Raw genomic sequence first — 18,219 nt, 5'->3', positions numbered from 1 at the left:
ATCTAGAGTGTAACATAGACCCTATTAATATAAACAAGGTTTAATAATAAGGGTAAGAATTTCCATAAACTGCCAGATCTGTCCATGGTCTGATAAACCAAATGGATCCGAAATCCAATTGAAAGTAGATAAACTCTAAACCATTTTCTTCCCTATCCAAATTAGGGACCCTCAAATATTGTTTCAAGCCCCGGTCAAAAGGAAAAGAGATAGATTCCATCATCAGTTTACACAATCACCAAATTTCAGCCCACTAATTAAACTGAAAAAACTCCCATCGAAAAAAAGAAAAAACCAGCTTTGAGTGGGTGATTAGTCTTGAGCAAACTCCCATCGAAAAAAAGAAAAAACCAACTTTGAGTGGGTGATTAGTCCTGAGCATTCTGTGGGCATTTATCACTCCTTACCAAATAATAAAATAAACTCCCAAATGAAATCTTCTGAAAAAAAAAAAAAAAAACACACCTCTTCAAGAAGGCGGCCGAATTGATCCAGATGAACAAGATCGCCAAGGAGAGAATAAGCACATGGTCTACAAATGTCAAAAAGTGATATTCCATGCATTCAAATAGGATCCACAATACAGTGGCCCCAGCACGAATGCTTGCAGACCTTTTCTTATCTCTCCACAAGAACAAATCCGCGGCTGCTCAGACAAAAACAAAACTTTAAACCCTTAGCACCATCTACAATAAACCCTAATCAAACAAATCCATCAAAATGACAGCAACACACAACGAACAAACAAATCAGAAGCCCCTTGCCTTTTCTTCCACCCAGACACTTATGCACAGATTCCTTACCTCCAACAGGTCTGCTAACGAGTTTAATGGGCTGATGATGAGAAACAGGGGTTTTTCGTGATCTGAGGACGAAGAAGACGATGTTGAACGATCATGCAATTTCTCAGAAACCTTGTCCATAAGGGACTCGTCGGAATGCTGGTGATCTGCCATCTCTGTAGCTCGAATTCTGCGACTTCCCAAATCAAATCGAACGGCCTTTCTTCTCAAGAGAGAACGAGCTTATTCCCAATTTAATATCTGCTCTTTCTTAACCACAAAATCTTGTGAAATGAAAAGGTTCTTTCACACGTTCCATACTTATATGAAATAGAATGGATTCCTTTAGAATATCGCGGACCACGTGTTGGCATTTTGAAGTGCTTGACACGTGGCAAGTCTTAATAGATAGCTGGCAGTGTCCTTCATGTCACCGCTTGTATGGGGATCATGGGTAGGAAGTGTAATTTAATATTACATCTGAGGTATAATGTTAAAAGTAAAGTGATTGTATTATATTGAGATAATATAAAGATGATTGTATTATTACGAAAAAGTATGATTGTATTATATTGAGACAATATAAAGATGATTGTATTATTACGAAAAAGTATGATTGTATTATATTGAGACAATATAAAGATAATAGATAGTACATCATAAAGTTAGAGTACTTTGAAACATAAGAATCAAAATTAGATGAGATGTTCATCCAGAAAAGAAGCGCACACCTAACATATACAAGACAAGTGAAATAATGGGTTTTTATGGTTTTATAATTGTAAAAAATGAATTTTTATATAATAAAAATGAATTTGTAATATTTTATTTTAAATAATTCTTTTTCGAAGTGTGAATATTAAGATATTTGGTTATGAAGTAAATAATTATTCTGGATTTATCAAATTGTAAATATTAGAAATTAATATATTGCACAATTTAATTGTAATAGAGGTATTTAAGAGTGTTATTTAATCTTTACACTTAAAAATATTATTTTTAATCATGGAAATCACAATTTTAGGAAAAAAGGGGGTTAATTTATGTAAATCACAATTTTAGAATAAATAGGATTAATTTTATTTTAATGAAAGTAAATTGGAGAGATGTAAATCTTAAAATATTTAGTTTTATTATGTAGTAAGAAATAGGCTAATTTATACTCATTTTAGTTTTATTGGACATTACTGCAAATTAAAATCTATATATAATTATTTTAATCTTAAATTTATTATGTGTCAAGGGTATATTATTATTTTTTAAATGTAAATATTTTTAAATTGTAATATATATATATATATATATATATATATATATATATATATATATATATATATATATATATATATATATATATAAGTTTTTAGGGATAGTTCAATTGACAATCATTATAATATGAATTTTTTTTTGTGAAGTTTGAGGTTCAAATTGATTTATGAAATGGTTGTGCATGGTATGGGTTTATCTCAAGGTTATAGTGGTAGCGGTTGGAAATGATCTTGTGTTATTGGAAATGATCCTGTGTCATTGTAAATGATCACGTATCATGTGAGTATGAATCCTACCAAGTTTTGTTGATTCCTCTAAACACAAAAAATAAAAAAATAAATAATAATCTAATTTAAAAGTCACCACCAAATTAGACTTCAAATTTATATATGACACCCCTTGTTTGTAGGACAAAAAACCCTTTCAACACTTGAAACATCCAAATTAAAATAAATTTACAATAATTTTATTTATTTATTTTAACTACCACATAAATATTATGTAATAGATTTATGTGTGCCACATAAGTGTTATGTAATACATCTTATGCACCAAAAAAATAATGAGATATAAACTTACCAACATGTACTTTTCTAAATTTAACAAGTCTTTTATTGTTCTTTTATGTATCTCAAACTAAAACATCGTAAAAAAACTCAAAAACAAGTCAATGATTGAGCCTACCATCGTTGTTCTAAGATCATTGTTAATAGGTGGGGGCATTTCATGACCTTTATTTAATTTTGAACTTTTAAAATTTATTAGCTAATGATGCCACGAGAGCGAGCGGTTAGGGTTTTTTGGTCGTCATTTTTCCTCTCCCTCGTGTTGATTGTTTTTTATACATCTAGGGTTTCATTTGTGGATGAGTGTATATTTTTTCAATATTAATGACAGATCTAAAGATTTTGCCATTGAATCAGGGCTTATCTTGGTTTTTAGCTGGCTCGATTTGTTATAAGCTAAAATGTTCTTTTCTTGTTCCACAAGTTCGCATCTCATTGGATTTTTTCCTATTGCCAGTCTATGATCTGGTGGTGTTTCTCTAGTTCTTGAGTGGCTGAGATCATTGCTTGTCCAATGGGTCTCCCAGCAGATTTGTTAAAAATGTGAAGTCAATTCCCTTTCTTGATTTGGGGTTTTCCTCCTCTTCAAAGAAGAATGTGACTACATCGAAGGAAAGGGGGTTGATTAGTATGTTCACTAGCCTTTGCCCTAGCTATAATTCTATTTTAGAATGGACCTCTATTAATTGGGTAAATCATGAACCCATTGGTATTCTCTATTGTAGAAATGGTTATTATGCTTTTCTTTTTTAAAACAACAAGGATAAGGATTGGATCTACAGATCTAGACCTTATTTCATGAACACTAAAGGAATGTTTCTCACCCACCTGTCTCTGGATTTCAATATCATGATCAGATTGCTATATATTCCCCTTTTCGTTGGGGTGAAGGTATTTTCAAGGCTATTGGAGATAAATTGGGCCAATTTATTTCTAATGATATGGACAAGGAGAATAACTTCTCTTGTGCCATAATTTGCATTGAAATGGATTTTTCAAAAGGCCTTCCTGAAGTAATTCAACTTAACTTGGATGGTTGGTCCCATCTTCAGGCCTTGGATTATGAGCAGGTCCCCTTTAAATGTAATTTGTGTCATTGAGTATGGTCACTTTGAAAAAAGTTGTCCTAAGGCTCCAGCTTCTCAACTTTCTTTTAATCCTCCGTCATCTTCTCATAGTAACAATGAGCAAGGAGCATTCAAACCAGTTATAACGAACACACAAGAAGCATTTGACGAAGAGGTTGCATGCTAGCAGGCTTGAATCTCACCAGCATCCTCCCTCTAGAGATAGATATGAAGTTTTGAATTCCACAGAGGTAGAATCTATGGGTGATGAGGCCAAGTTGATCATTCAATCCCAGATCAAGTGTCTCCAAAGAATATTAATTCATCCATTGAGGAAAAGTCTTTGTCCAAGGATACTGACAAAATCCCTCTTATAAAAAAGAAAAAAGAAGAAGTTGGAACAGAGGATGAAGAGGAGATCAAACCCCCCTCTTCTTCTCCTTCCTATTTAGATGTTCTAAAAAATAATATGCATTATTCCCCTCCTTTAACAAGAAGTAGGAAAGATCAAAGGAAAAAAATCCTGAAATTTGGTGTCGATAATTCGCTTGCCTCCCATGGGTCTAGTGGTGGGTCAATTTCTCTCAAATCTTAGAAATGTTTTGTTTTTGCATCATCTTGTGCAAGCAATTTGTAAGAATATACTCATGTTCTCAAGAAGTAGTAGGTGCAAGCTTTAGAAGGTCTAGTATTGGATCTCTGTCCCTTTTATTTTTTTGGGGTGGAGGATGGTTTTTAGCTCCTTTCTTTTTAGATTCATAGAATAAAAATTCTTCGTAATGGTCACTTTGATGTACTTGTTGTGTGTTCCAGATGCAAATTTTTATTAATACAAATTCTCATTATTATTTTAAAAAAGCAGGCGTTTTCCCAAAGAGAAAGACCATGTTCCTAAACCAAAGTTGATAGTTATAACATCTTGATTTCTCTCTTCAATCTATCAAGGCCCTATTTATTATGTATCTATTACTTTTATGCATTGAGTTTTATGACACTTAAATTATGGGTGGTCTTATGTTGATTGGCTAGTCTTTTGCCTTTTCATAATAGCATGTGGTCATTATTTTCACAATTTTTCTTTTACTAAAACCAAATTATATATTTTTATTTTTATTTTCAACAAAACGGGTATTTGGAATTATAGTTACATAGTCCAGATTAAAGGCTAGAACCTTTTACAAGAGAGTTCGGATGCTACCTCTCCAATTCTTGTTCATATTACATCACTTTTCTTCTTTCTTGCCTTTCTACTAATCTGCATAATTCTACTTTGACTATGTTTGTAAATACTCTAGAAAATAATGCCCAAAAATATATATTTGCAATTCATTAAAATGGGAAAATGAGGTTGGAAATTGCTTCCATCTTCATTACTGGACAGAGATCCATCTTTACTGCAATAGCTTCAATCTTCATTGTTGGGCAGAGAACCCCCTTCACTAAAGTGTAGCACTCAAAAACAACGACAAGGACTGAGAAACGAGGGAGAGGTACCTACTGACGATACTTAGCTACAGGCATAAAAATTGCACTCACTGAACCACCAGGAAGAGACCGACAACATTCATAATCAAGGAATCGGAAAGTTACCAAAAAATTTCCTATTGACCAAAAGATTTCCTTAAGGCTGTGATGCACCCACATTTTCCATTTCATCTGTTATTTTATTGTGAGATCTTAGAACATGATAAATATCAATTTCTTCAAATGTTTCCAACTGAGTGATGATTCAACATTGCAGAGAGTATCTGGGAGGATCAAGACAGAGCTTTACCTTGTTCAGTTGTTGTATGACCAAGAGAGAGTCGCTTATGTTTACTAATTTTTTAATTTCTCTTTCCCTGTCCAGTCTCAGGCCTTGGAAGAGAGCTAAGAACTCCACTTAATTATTTGTAGGAGAATCAGAGCCCCCATGCATATGTTATTTCTTCGTCTTCATTGGGATAAATAAGAACCCCACCTCCTCTTGCTTTTCCCGAATTTCCTTTCGATGCCCCATCGAAACACAGTGAGAAGCATCGCTTTCCTTTCCTCCATTTTTTTAATTCATGGTCATCCATCTACAACTTCCAGTTAGGACTAAAAATAGGTTTCAAACATCACTCATATCCAAATCTTACTTCTCACTTATAATAAAAGAAGCTACCATTTATTTAAAGAAAATTGCAAATTATTATTAATGAATAGGGATTTATACCATAAGAAAGGTTTATAAGGAGATTTACCATAATTATTAGTGAAAGGTTTATTAAGAGATTTAAAATAACTATTAGTGAATAGGGATTTATAACATGGATCATGTAGGTACTATTATATATTAGGAAAGGTTTATTAGGAGATTTAAAATAACTATTAGTGAATAGGGATTTATAATATGGAACAAGGAGGTGGAAGTGGTGGATGGTAGGTACTATTATATAATAGGAAAGGTTTATTAGGAGATTTAAAATAACTATAATAGGAAAGGTTTATTAGGAGATTTAAAATAACTATTAGTGAAAGGTTTATTAGGAGATTTAAAATAACTATTGAATAGGGATTTATAATATGGAACAGGTAGGTGGAAGTGGTGGATGGTAAGGGGCAAGAGTATAGGGATTTGAATCTTTCTAAGTGAATATGAATAAGCAAAGGGGTGAGTAGCTATGTTGAATAAGCAAACAGGTGAGTAGCTATGGGCTTCTATCTTTCTAAGTGAATAAGCAAAAAGGTGAGTAGCTATGGTGTACAAGTAACACCTCCGCTCATACTTAGTCACAAATATTGTATGAAATTAGCATTAATTATATATTAATGAATAAAGTTTTAGATCATCAGCAATACGCAGTATGTGAAATATTTGTGTAGAATTTTGTAAATGCGTTGTTCAGCGCTTTAATGTTTTTAAATTTTTAAACATTTATTTCAAGTAATAATATCTTAATTTTGGTGAAAATTTGAAAGAATTTTTATAATTGTAATTTTAGTTTTTTAGATTATATCATTTCAAAATTTTAAAATTAATATATTTATACAATTTGTTTAGTAAATTCATGAAAATGTAAAGTCTTGTGAGTTTAAAATTTTAGGTTCAAATTTATAGTTGCTTGTATATGGAACTTGTATTGGGAGGTGGTTTGTTCTACTTAGAGGTATAATAATATTAATATAAAATAATTATTTATATTTATTTTTTATACTATTCATAAAAATTAATTCCTAAAATTATTTGCACTTTTTTCCTCCTACTGCACTTAATTATTATACTTTGATTGTTTTCATTAATTTATAGCTAAAATAATGGTTATTATTTTTATTTTACCTATGGCCTTGTATTAGGATAGCTTGGTCCATCTAGGGGTACAATAATAGTGATATCAAAAATTTTAAATCTATATCTAATTGAGTCTTGAGGCACTCTCCTATATGGTATGGAAGAAAAATTATCGTGTCTTTATTATGTTATGTAAACATTTTGACTCAATCGAATTACACAAAAATTAAAATAAAATTAGTATAAATAAATAAATAATAATAATTAATTAAAACATTTCGACTCAGTCAAATTACATAAAAATAAAATAAACGAGCCTAAATCCATTTTAAGTCTTAATCTACCAAGCACTGAGAGGGAGGGATCAAATCTCTTTTCACTCTAAAAGAGGTTTGCACCTCAAGAGATTTGATCCTTAGATCCAAATTAATTTTAACTTTGAATCTACCAAGCAGAAAAAGGGATCAAATCTATTTTCGCTCTAAAAGAGGTTTGCAACTCAAGAGATTTGATCCCTAGATCCACATTAAGATGAATCTAGACTAGTTTTTATAAAATTCTCAAAAATTATTTTAGTCCTAAATTTTTTACACTTTTTCTCTCACTACATTTTATTAGTATACTTAAATTGTTTTAATTAATTTATACTTAAAATAATAGTTATTATTTTTAATTTTTATTAATTCTATACTTCCATATATGAATAATCATTTAAATATTTTTTTGAATAAAAAAAATAAATATAGTTTTCAATTTTTAAATTATTATTTATTTTTGTTTTTTAAGTTTGGTAAGACTATATTTTCATTATGTCCAATATATCGTCTCAATCAAAGAAAAAATTAAACCAATAAATTTATATCAAAAAAGGTCTTTACACAACACCGAATCATTATATACAAAACCCATAAACAAATCATTAAAAAACTATTAAATTTTTTATTTAGAAAATTAAAAATTACACCCCAACATATCTATATCAATATTTTATTATTCAATAAAGTTGGTCATTCACCTAATTATATATATATTTTTTAAGGATTGATATGATCAAAATGATTTGTAAGAATTGAATCGCGTTAGAGATTTTGAAATGTGCTAGCATTTACTATTTTTATTTGTTATAATTTTATTTGATTGGTTGGTCTTACAAAGCTTTTATTTGAAAAAATGAATTCCGTTTGAAAAAAAATTACAATTTGATTTCACAAAAAATAATATAATTATAATTATGGTTATTAATATTATTTTTTATATTTAAAAAGAATAACTTTATTTCTTATTTTTATTGATGAGGGAGGGGATAGATGGAAGGGTGGTATGGTAATTGTTTTATTACATAATAATTGGAAGGGGTATGTTATGTTGCTTTTCCCACAAATGATCTAGAGAACATATTAGTCTAGGATCGCAACAACAAAGCTCATAATTGTGATAAGAAACTTCATTATAATGCCCACTACCTCTCAGCGAATACCAGATGTGATTTTTGGCTCTTGCAAGGCATCATGATGACGTGGATGTTTACTTTGGTTGTTGTTTAAGTGCGGACTTGCCTCTTGCAATGGTTGCAATTAGGAGAGAATGCTTTCCGTACTTGGCATTTCCCAATTCCTTGAACTCCGTCAGCTCTCCTATTTGTTTCCCCTCCTAGTTCTCCTCGACATAGCTCAATCGGTCAAGGAGTCTGCATTGTTTTCCTATCCCTTGGCCTCCTAGTCTCAGTGAGAGAGTTTCTTACTGTCAATTTTGGTTGTGGCATGAGCTATGGTGTAAACTCTCTTCCTCTATCCAATCTTGACTTGCACACCTTCACATTTTGATCCCTTCTCCTGTCATATGTTCCCTTGTCCACTCTCGACCTCAGTGCCTTGCCCCTATCATGACCTGTCAACAAGCATGTAGTCATTGAGGCACACCATACTATGAATCTTGGAAAGGTTCAAGAGCTCGCTTTATGGCAAAGCCCTCTACCCATCAATGTTACAAACAAATCCCAGTTGACATCCAGCAAGAACTTCAAGATGTTGAGTAGGAAATAGTTAGGGAAAGAGGATGTCTTACGGTAGAAGTAACAATGTGGATTCTAGACATGGGTCGTACTTGAGGAATGAAAAATCAATATTTCCACACTATAGATTTATATCGATAAATGAAAACATTGTTGAGAAAGGTGTTGTTCGATCACAATGATGATTAGGATGAGATTATGCTCATGGTGGATGAGCTTCAACTACAAATGAGGGAGTTGGCTCTCAAAATGGACAAGATTGAAGCTCATTTGGCTCCTCCACCAACTCTAAGGAAATGAAACCATTAGGGTATTTTATCCTCCCACAAATGATCTAGAGAACATATCAACCTAGGATTGCAACAACAAAGCTCATCATTGTAACATGCAGCCTCATTACAATGCCCACCACCTCTCGGCAAACACAAGATGTGATTTCTGGCTCTTGCAAGGTATCACGATTACATGTATTTTTACTCTGGTTGTTGTTTAAGTGCGGACTTGCCTCCTGCATTGGTTGCAATTAGGAGGGAATTTTTGCTTGCTTGGAATTTTCCAATTCCTTGACTCCCCGCCAACTCTCCTAGTTGTTCCCCTCCTAGCTCCCTTCAACATAGCTCATTCGGTCAAGGAGTCTGCTTTGTTTGCCCATCCCTTGACCTCCTAGTCTCAGTGAGAGAGTTTCTTACTGTCAATTTTGTGGCATGAGCTATGGCATAAACTCTCTTCCTCTATCCAATATTGACTTGCACACCTTCACATTTTGATCCCTTCTCTTGTCATTGTTCCCTTGTCCACTCTCGACCTTAGTGCCTTGCCCTTATCATGACCTGTCAACGGGCATGTAGTCATTGAGGCACAACATACTATGAATCTTGGAAAGGTTCAAGAGCCCGCTTTATGGCAAAGCCCTCTACCCATCAATTTTGCAAACAAATCCCAGTCGACATCCAACAAGAACTCCAGGTTGTTGAGTAGGAAATAGTTAGGGAAAGAGGATGTCTTACAGTAGAAGTAACAATGTGGATTCTAGACATGGGTTGCACTTGAGGAAGGAAAAATCAGTATTTACACACTATAGATTTATATCGATAGATGAAAACATTGTTGGGAAATGTGTTGTTGGATCACAATGATGCTTAGGATGAGATTATGCTCATGATGGATGAGCTTCAACTACAAATGAGGAAGTTGGCTCTTAAAATGGACATGACTGAAGCTCATTTGGTTCCTCCACCAACTCTAAGGAACTAAAACCATTAGGTTCAAGATCCTATTTAGGTGGACCCATTTGAATCCATTTAATTTCTATGGTATACTCATGGTTTAGTAGTTTTTTCTTTCATCTCTTGGTTATCAAGTTGAACATACTAGTTTTAGAAATGTTTTCAATTTTAAACATAGACTTTATGAACATTTATGTTTTAATTTTAATTCTAAAGCTCTCTTAATCAAAAACTTGATACATTGTCATTGATTTCAAAATCCATAACATGCACAAATTATCTAAATCTATAATTTTTAAATTATAAATAAATGAATATTAACTTAAAAAATATTTAAATACATTTATTTTAATATATAAATTATATATATATATATATATAAATTTAAATTTAAAATTAAAATTATTAATAATTCCATTTCTTAAAATAAGATCACTATCCCTAAGTTAGTATCACTATCACCATTTTTTAAAACACAAACTAGTCGCTTATCAAATTTCAATGCTTGTCTAATATGCTTTTATAACATGATAATTTAATGTAAATAACTATGTCATTTTAATATAATGGTTAAATTTGTTTTATATTTAATAATGAATTATTTTCACTTATAATTTTTTAAGTAAACTTAAAGGTTTTGAACTAATGATGTTTAATAAGGATTGTATTAACATGACATTTTATTATTTTATTTTTTTAATTAGAATAATTTTTTAATCAAAAAAATATTACATGTAGTTTAGCTTTTTAAAGTCTAAAAACGGTTATTTATCATAAAAGAATTACAAATCTTGGATATCAATCAAAAGATACTAGGAAATCTACTAATCAATAATAAACTTTTAGAAATATAAAATAATATTAAATAACAACAAAGAACATACTTGTTCTCTGAAGATTTGGGATGGAAACTTCAGTGTTTTTTGGGTTGAGAAGGAGGAAATGTCTTCGATATTGGCATGCTTTTTCTTAAGTTGATTAACTTTTCTCCATCTTCTTCGACCAAGGTTTTAATGCTCTTGCACCCATTTTTTTTGTTCTCATTTACCATCTTGGGGGGTCTTTGAAAGATTATGTATAAACTCCTAAACTAGGATTTGAAGAAATCAAACTAGATTGAGCTTTATTTGTTTGATGGTCTCGCATGGATTGCGGATATTTATTGATGTAAGCCTTTTCCAAAGAAATCGTGAGTGGAACATGATCCAAATACATGTCTTCTAGGAGATGTTCAATCTCATCCTCTTCCATTATTGAGCTAGTTGGCTCCTTTCATAGAGAAATTGGCATATTAGCTTCTAGATTATTTTTCTCAAGCTTTGTTGGGGGCAATAAAGACTTGGGAATACCTCCAACAACTAACTGGGGAAATGACTGATTAACTTCTTGTTCTAGGGTCTCATTTAGAGATGAGGGAGATAATAACCTATCTCTAGATTTGGGGTTCTAATCAGAATTTGTAGCTCCCTAAGGTCTCAAATTCCTTGTCCTTTGGGGGAATTTTCCAAAACCCTATTTTTATTTATGAGTTGATTAGTCTTTTGGTAAATCCTTTGTAATTAGAGAACAATCTCTAAAAAGAATGCCAATATTCATGACAATACTTGCATCTAAATGGGACATTTTCACAATCCAGTGTTTGTTTCCAAAGATTATCCTGATAATAAATGTTTATTGATGTTGGAAGAGGTTGCAAAAAATTTGTACAAACATAGATCCTTGCATATGATGTGTATCTCCCTCTCTTACTTGCCTCAAAAACATTAACAAAGATACCAATGGCATTGCCAATGCTTTCAATAATGATCTTTTGGGAGAGAAAATAACCAAACCCATACTGAGTAGCAAGGAAGTATTACTTCTCATGATTGTACCACTCTTTCCAAAATCACATGAAGACCCAACATTATTAAAAAGTAAGGCCCTCCTTCAAAATCCCTCATTCTATCTTTCAAGCTAAAAAAAATTATTATGAAGAACCCTTTTCCTCCTAGCTCCACATATATTTTTCCCTTAAGGCTCCATTTATTTTGGATCCAACCGACCAGGAAATTTTTAGAGGGCTAGAATCAATGAACTTACATATCAGAGCATGATCCTACATATATTAGACATATTCTACAATCTTGTTAGATTTGACCTCATACTTTAGATCTTCAACTACTTTTGGAAGTAAATTCCTTAGAGTTTTGTTTTTCCAGAATGCAACAAGTAATGGTTTCTTTGAGTGGCTAGAATCGCCATTACCTTTGACTGAATTTGAAAAGGATGTGAATAATGAGGAATTTGGTAGGTATTTTAAATTGATCCATTATTCCTATGAACTCCTAAGACAATCCTACTAAAGGAGGGGGTGGATCCCCCTCCTATGGAACTAGTCATAGATGGCTATATAAAAGAAACCGTATTCAAAAACCCCTATCTAATCTTGATTATACTTTACCTTGTAATTTTATACTTATTTATGATATTTATATATTTTCCTTGTTAATATTATGCAAAAAAAATTTAATATTAATAATATATATAAATGAATATTTCTTTTCTTGAGGCTCAAAAGCATGGACGAGGCTTTGAATACCCCTGTGGCAGCAAGGGTTTTTACCTAACCGACCGACCCATACTCCAAATGCATGCATATCCATGTATATTTCTACAATGTGGTTCTTGCATCCCGAAAAATGGTGAATCTTCGTGATTCAATGGAGAAGACGGTGATTCTTGCAGGAATGGAAATTTGTTCTGCAAGCTCTTCCTCTTAGGTAGATCAAGCCAAGGTTTCTTACAATGCCATGTTGAAATATGGATTTGTTCTTCTGACAGTTCAAGAGGCGCTTAACTTTGATGTTCCCTTTGGGGATGAAGCCTTTAGCTATGATTTTTCTTTTAAATTAAGGTTTGGTATGTAGTTTTAATGGGTTTTGACTACCACTGATTGGTCTCCATAAGTGGATTTCTAATTCATGGAAAATATTGATGTCTAATGATCTGGATATTTATCCTTTGGCTGAGGATTTTTCTGTTGTTGTCTTTGACAACCCTGGGGATCAAATGATTATTTGGGTTTCGAGCCCTATTTATGGGGAAGCGTTGATCTCTTCATGCAGCCTTGGTCTCCTAATTTTCATCCAGTTATGACAACAATCTCCTCGGCTCCAGTTTGGGTAAGGATCCAAAACCTTCCTCTGCATATTTGAAATTTCCCTTCGTTAACTTCTACTGGAAATGAAATAGGGAAATTTAATTTTCGTATTTCAAAAACTGAGCATTTTTGTCTGCTCTAATATACGTGGAAATAAATTTTAATAAAGGTTTTCTTGTTCATATAAACCTAGTGGCTCCAGATTATGTATGGGTTCAGAAACTTGACTATGAAAATGTTTCATTCCGACGTCGAGTGTGTTATGAAATAGATCATGTAATCAAGGATTTCCCCAATCAACTACATAATAGTAGTCTGGAAAATAGTCAGAGGCCCAAATGGTGGGAATGTGCTCAGATAGAACATTGTATTGTATACAATTAAGAAGAGACCCAGGACAAGGAGGAAGCAATAGAACATCAGAAAGAAGCGCATGCCAAAAAGGATCGACCAAAGGAAGTAAATGGTAGTTAGGAAGAAATCCATGTCAAAGAGGACCCATCGAATTAAGAAGTAAAACCAAGCCTGATCCAAAATGGATTTTGGATAGACTCCTAAGTCTAAGTATTCCTCACTGAAGAAAAATGAAAGTCCAAGGAAGTTCCTGGAACTATCCCCATTGTAGAGATCATCTCATTATGAATCTACTGCAATTTGACTGGGACGAAACTGACTTAGGATGTAGAAGTTATTATAAAATGAAGTTGCTTATATCCCTTGTAACAAGGAGCAAAATCCACTAATAATGGGACCCAAAAACATGAAGAAAACCATGAAATCGAGCCTATCGGAGGCACAGACTTATATATACATATATGTATATATATGTGTGTGTGTGTGTGTGGGTCATATACACTATTGGCGGCATAAACCCATATTAACACTATTGGCGGTAAAAAACATAGATATATTGGAATACACTATCGGAGCGGGAAAGCTTTTATATATATTGCCACATATATATATATATATTGGCGACAATGTAATCAGTGGGTTTGGTTATAGGCCATCACCCCAAAACCCCCGACTGCGATGTATGTCGCGGACCCGATGGTCCAATTGCAACATGGTTCAATGCAATATCGCATTCGCATATGTATCAGATCGGCGTGTGTCATAAGGGAAGACCCCCGGGCCGTAGCTCTGCAATACGCCGATATGCGATCAACGATAACGCCGATGAAAAGGGGCCAATAGCGATACGACGATTGGTGAAACCCCGATGCCAGGGCCAATATACATTGCGATTGCGATATGCGATCAGACCCGAACCCGATGGGGATCATCCACGCGATTGCATAAAATTTGAAGTCCGGGCTAAAGGCTCATGATGTGTTTTCATGAGTTTCACTTGTGTTTTCTGTTATAATGTCTATTTGGGGATTTATGCCAGAGGAAGGCAAAACGACCGGGTTTCCCATGCCCGCCGGTTCAGTCCAATTGGAAAACATATTCTTTGGTAAAACGATCAGTCTTCCATGCCTTGGGAGGGTAACCAAATGGTTAATAAAACAACAAAAAACACAGTTAACAAAAGGAGGCCGAGAGAGACACAGAAAGCACAGAGAAGGAGGATTCTCAGAGGCGCAGGTAGAGGAATGCTCAGGGAGAGCTTAGAGAAGCTTGGGAAGCCCAGAGATGCTTTGGTGAATATGTAGGCAGAATAGAGAGGTTGCGGAATCCGTGGGAAGGCCCAACGAACTCTCGGAGGTTCAACAAATGCGCAAAGGGAGCTCCAGAAGCACAGAGGTGCTCGAATGCTGAGTGTAAGCTCAGAGAAGATAGTTTACAGAGTAAGGATGCTCGGTGTAGAGTAAGAGGAGCTCGAGAGGCTCGAAAGCTCAGAAAGCCACTAGAGGTTAGGAAGGCCGAGCGAGAGGAGCAAAGAGCGAAGCCACCCGAGGTTGGGGGCGATGAAGCTGCAATGAAATTGCAGAATAGTAGGAGATCAAATGGTCTAGCTGTTGCTGGTGTCTGAGGTGCATAAACACAGAAGAAGGCATTTTCCAGAGACAGTATAGAGATCTGAGGGAGTTAGAGAGGCTAGAAGCTCAAGAAGCTCAGAGCACTGACTGAAGGAATTAGTCCAGAGAAGCCTAGATCTGTCAGCAGAGCATGGACAACCAGCGGGGTAAGATGGCATTCTAAGCCCATTGGTTCAGTTGTAAACTAATGGAGTTAAGTGTAGCACTTGTAAAAGAATTGAAGCCATAATCCCAAAGAGCCAAGTCAAATTGACAAGAGCTCACGGAGACGTAGCCCACAAGAGTTTTGGGTGAACTCCTCATTAAATTGTTGTCTTATGTGTATTGTTTTACTGCTACATTATTCATTGTTATATGCATTTAGTATATGTTAAAGCACATTTAAGTATCATCATACACAACATATTTTAAAGCACATAAACAACCAACAATAAATACAAGCATATACCTATACTTTCAAGCATTTCTTAATTCCGCATTGGTTAATCATTAAAGACTTGGGAATATTCAAGCTTTGGAAGTGGGAGAGGTTCTTGTAAGCTAGACAAGAAGCCTAAGAGCCCCATTTTCAGATCAGGTGGTATCGGAGCTTAAGATTGATTAACCACACCTTTAGGAAGGTTATAACATAATTCTTGATTGACAAAGCAAAGACTGCTTGCCTGAAAGGTGTTTGAACAGCAAAAGGTTGATTGTATGCTTGTTTTGCACACTGACTATTTTCTGAGTTTGAGGAGGTAAAGGGGAAGCTATTGATAGCTCAGTCCAGGAAGGACAAGAAAGAGAAGGGTTGAAGACATTCTTCTATCCCAAAGGACCTCAAGGAAATCCAAAGCACAAGAGGTTTGTTGCAAGAGGTTTCTTAAATAAGCTCTTTATTTATCTCGTTGAAGTTTTTTTGTTCATTGGCATAATGACACCTTCTACAAGTGGGTCCTCAAATTCTGCTCTCTTCACAAGGCTCTTTGATGAAGACATGAAGCAAGAATTATCCACCATGATGGATATGGTGAGAGAAATGTATGTGGATGGAAGGAAGAGCAGCATACTTAGAAAGTAGCTTAATTCCATGAAGGAAGAGAAGTAATTGCTTGCTGACAGACTGCAGGAAATGGAGAGGCAACTTCATATTGCAAATATGAACCTGAAAAGGATGCATGGGTTGGAGCCATAGCTCTTTGTTGCCAAAGAAGCCTTAGTCAAATATCAACTTGAAGAAGAGGTAAGCAATTCCGGTTTGTCTTCAAATTCTTCTAAGAATGCTCATATTGGTTCTTTTGAAAAGCATACTAAAGGCATAGGTTCCAAGCTAATGTCCAAGATGGGCTATGAAGGCAAGGGCTTGGGAAAGCATGCACAAGGTATTATTGAACCAATAATGGTTGAGGAAAGGCCTAAATATTTGGGTCTTAAGAAAGGGCATCTTGCTGAAAGGTGTTGGACTCTGAATCTAGCAATGCTTCCACTAAAGCTGAAGGAGAAGGTGGAAAGAGAAGATGGAAGAAATGGAAAGGAAGATTCCATGACTGATGTGTCTCAGAATGATTCACATATTGATGTTGATGTGCAGACAAAGGAAGGACCTTTGAAATGGATTGGTAAGAAATGGTTAGAGTTCTTATCCAATTAAAGATTGCATGTCTATTGATGCATCTATTTGCATTTCTTTGTTGATGGAATGCAAGTTGCAGGTTTATACCAAAATGGTGAATGGAAAAAGTTGAGTAGGAGGCTCACTTTGTTGTTGCAACATTATGTTCATTTCAGCTTCGAAAGTACAATGTACTTAAGTGAAAGTTGAAGGATGAAATGCATGCATGAGCATGAGATGCATGAACACAGGGATGTTGAGGCTTTCCTTGTATTTGGACATGTATGTGTGATTAACTTGCAGGGTTGATTGCTTTGACATGCATGTGATGTTGACTTGAGAGAAGTTAACTTGGTCTCCAAAATGGAGATAATAATGAAGTGTTTCATCTTTAAAAAAAATATATTCCAAATGGTTTTTTTCTACATGCTTGACTTGAAGGGTCATTTGTTTTTAAAGGCATGTTTTGTGGGATTGTTGTCTAGTCCATCATTTGTATGCAGATGAAAGACATAAAGGTGTTCACAAGATGTAAAATCTATTCCCTTGTTGGAGCAGGAGTTTAGTCCATCCAGTTGTTGTCTGTATGCCTGTTGTTGTTAACAATTGTTGTTGGCAGCTTGTCAAATAGGTACAAATGAAAGTTTTGTGGAGCAGATGTACTTCACATTTGTTTGAGCCACCTTGGATCAATGATCAAGGCAAAGAAGCTCAAAACTACCTTCTATGACCGTTTCAGCAGAAGTTCTGCAGGAAGGCAATGAGGAAGACAATTCTTCCCAGGAAGACCAGCCCATCCAAGAAGGGAAGTGGTCAGAAACTTTGGTTCAGAGGCACTATGCAAAGGCAAGTGTAGGGAGGCTGAAAGAAGAGGGTGAGTCACTCTCGTTTACTGTTCAGATCAGTATGTCAGTCTTTTGGAGACCAAAAGTTCTTTTAGTGGGGAGGCGTGATCCAAAATGGATTTTGGATAGACTCCTAAGTCTAAGTATTCCTCACTGAGGAAAAATGAAAGTCCAAGGAAGTTCCTGGAACTAGCCCCATTGCAGAGATCGTCTCATTCTGAATCTACTGCAATTTGAATGGGCCAAAACTGACTTAGGATGCAGAAGTTATTATAAAATGAAGTTGCTTATATCCCTTGTAAAAAGGAGCAAAATCCACTAATAATGGGACCCAAAAACATGAAGAAAACCATGAAATCGAGCCTATCGGAGGCACAAACTTATATATATATATATATATATCTATATATATATATATATATATATATATATATATATATATATATATATATATATATATATATATATATGGGTCATATACA

The sequence above is a fragment of the Pinus tabuliformis genome, chromosome Q (assembly GCF_031772625.1).
Source record: "Pinus tabuliformis cultivar Carrire ecotype Pingquan chromosome Q, CPIR1, whole genome shotgun sequence".
In the NCBI taxonomy this organism is placed as follows: Eukaryota; Viridiplantae; Streptophyta; class Pinopsida; order Pinales; family Pinaceae; genus Pinus; species Pinus tabuliformis.
Note: the sequence above shows the minus strand (reverse complement) of the source record.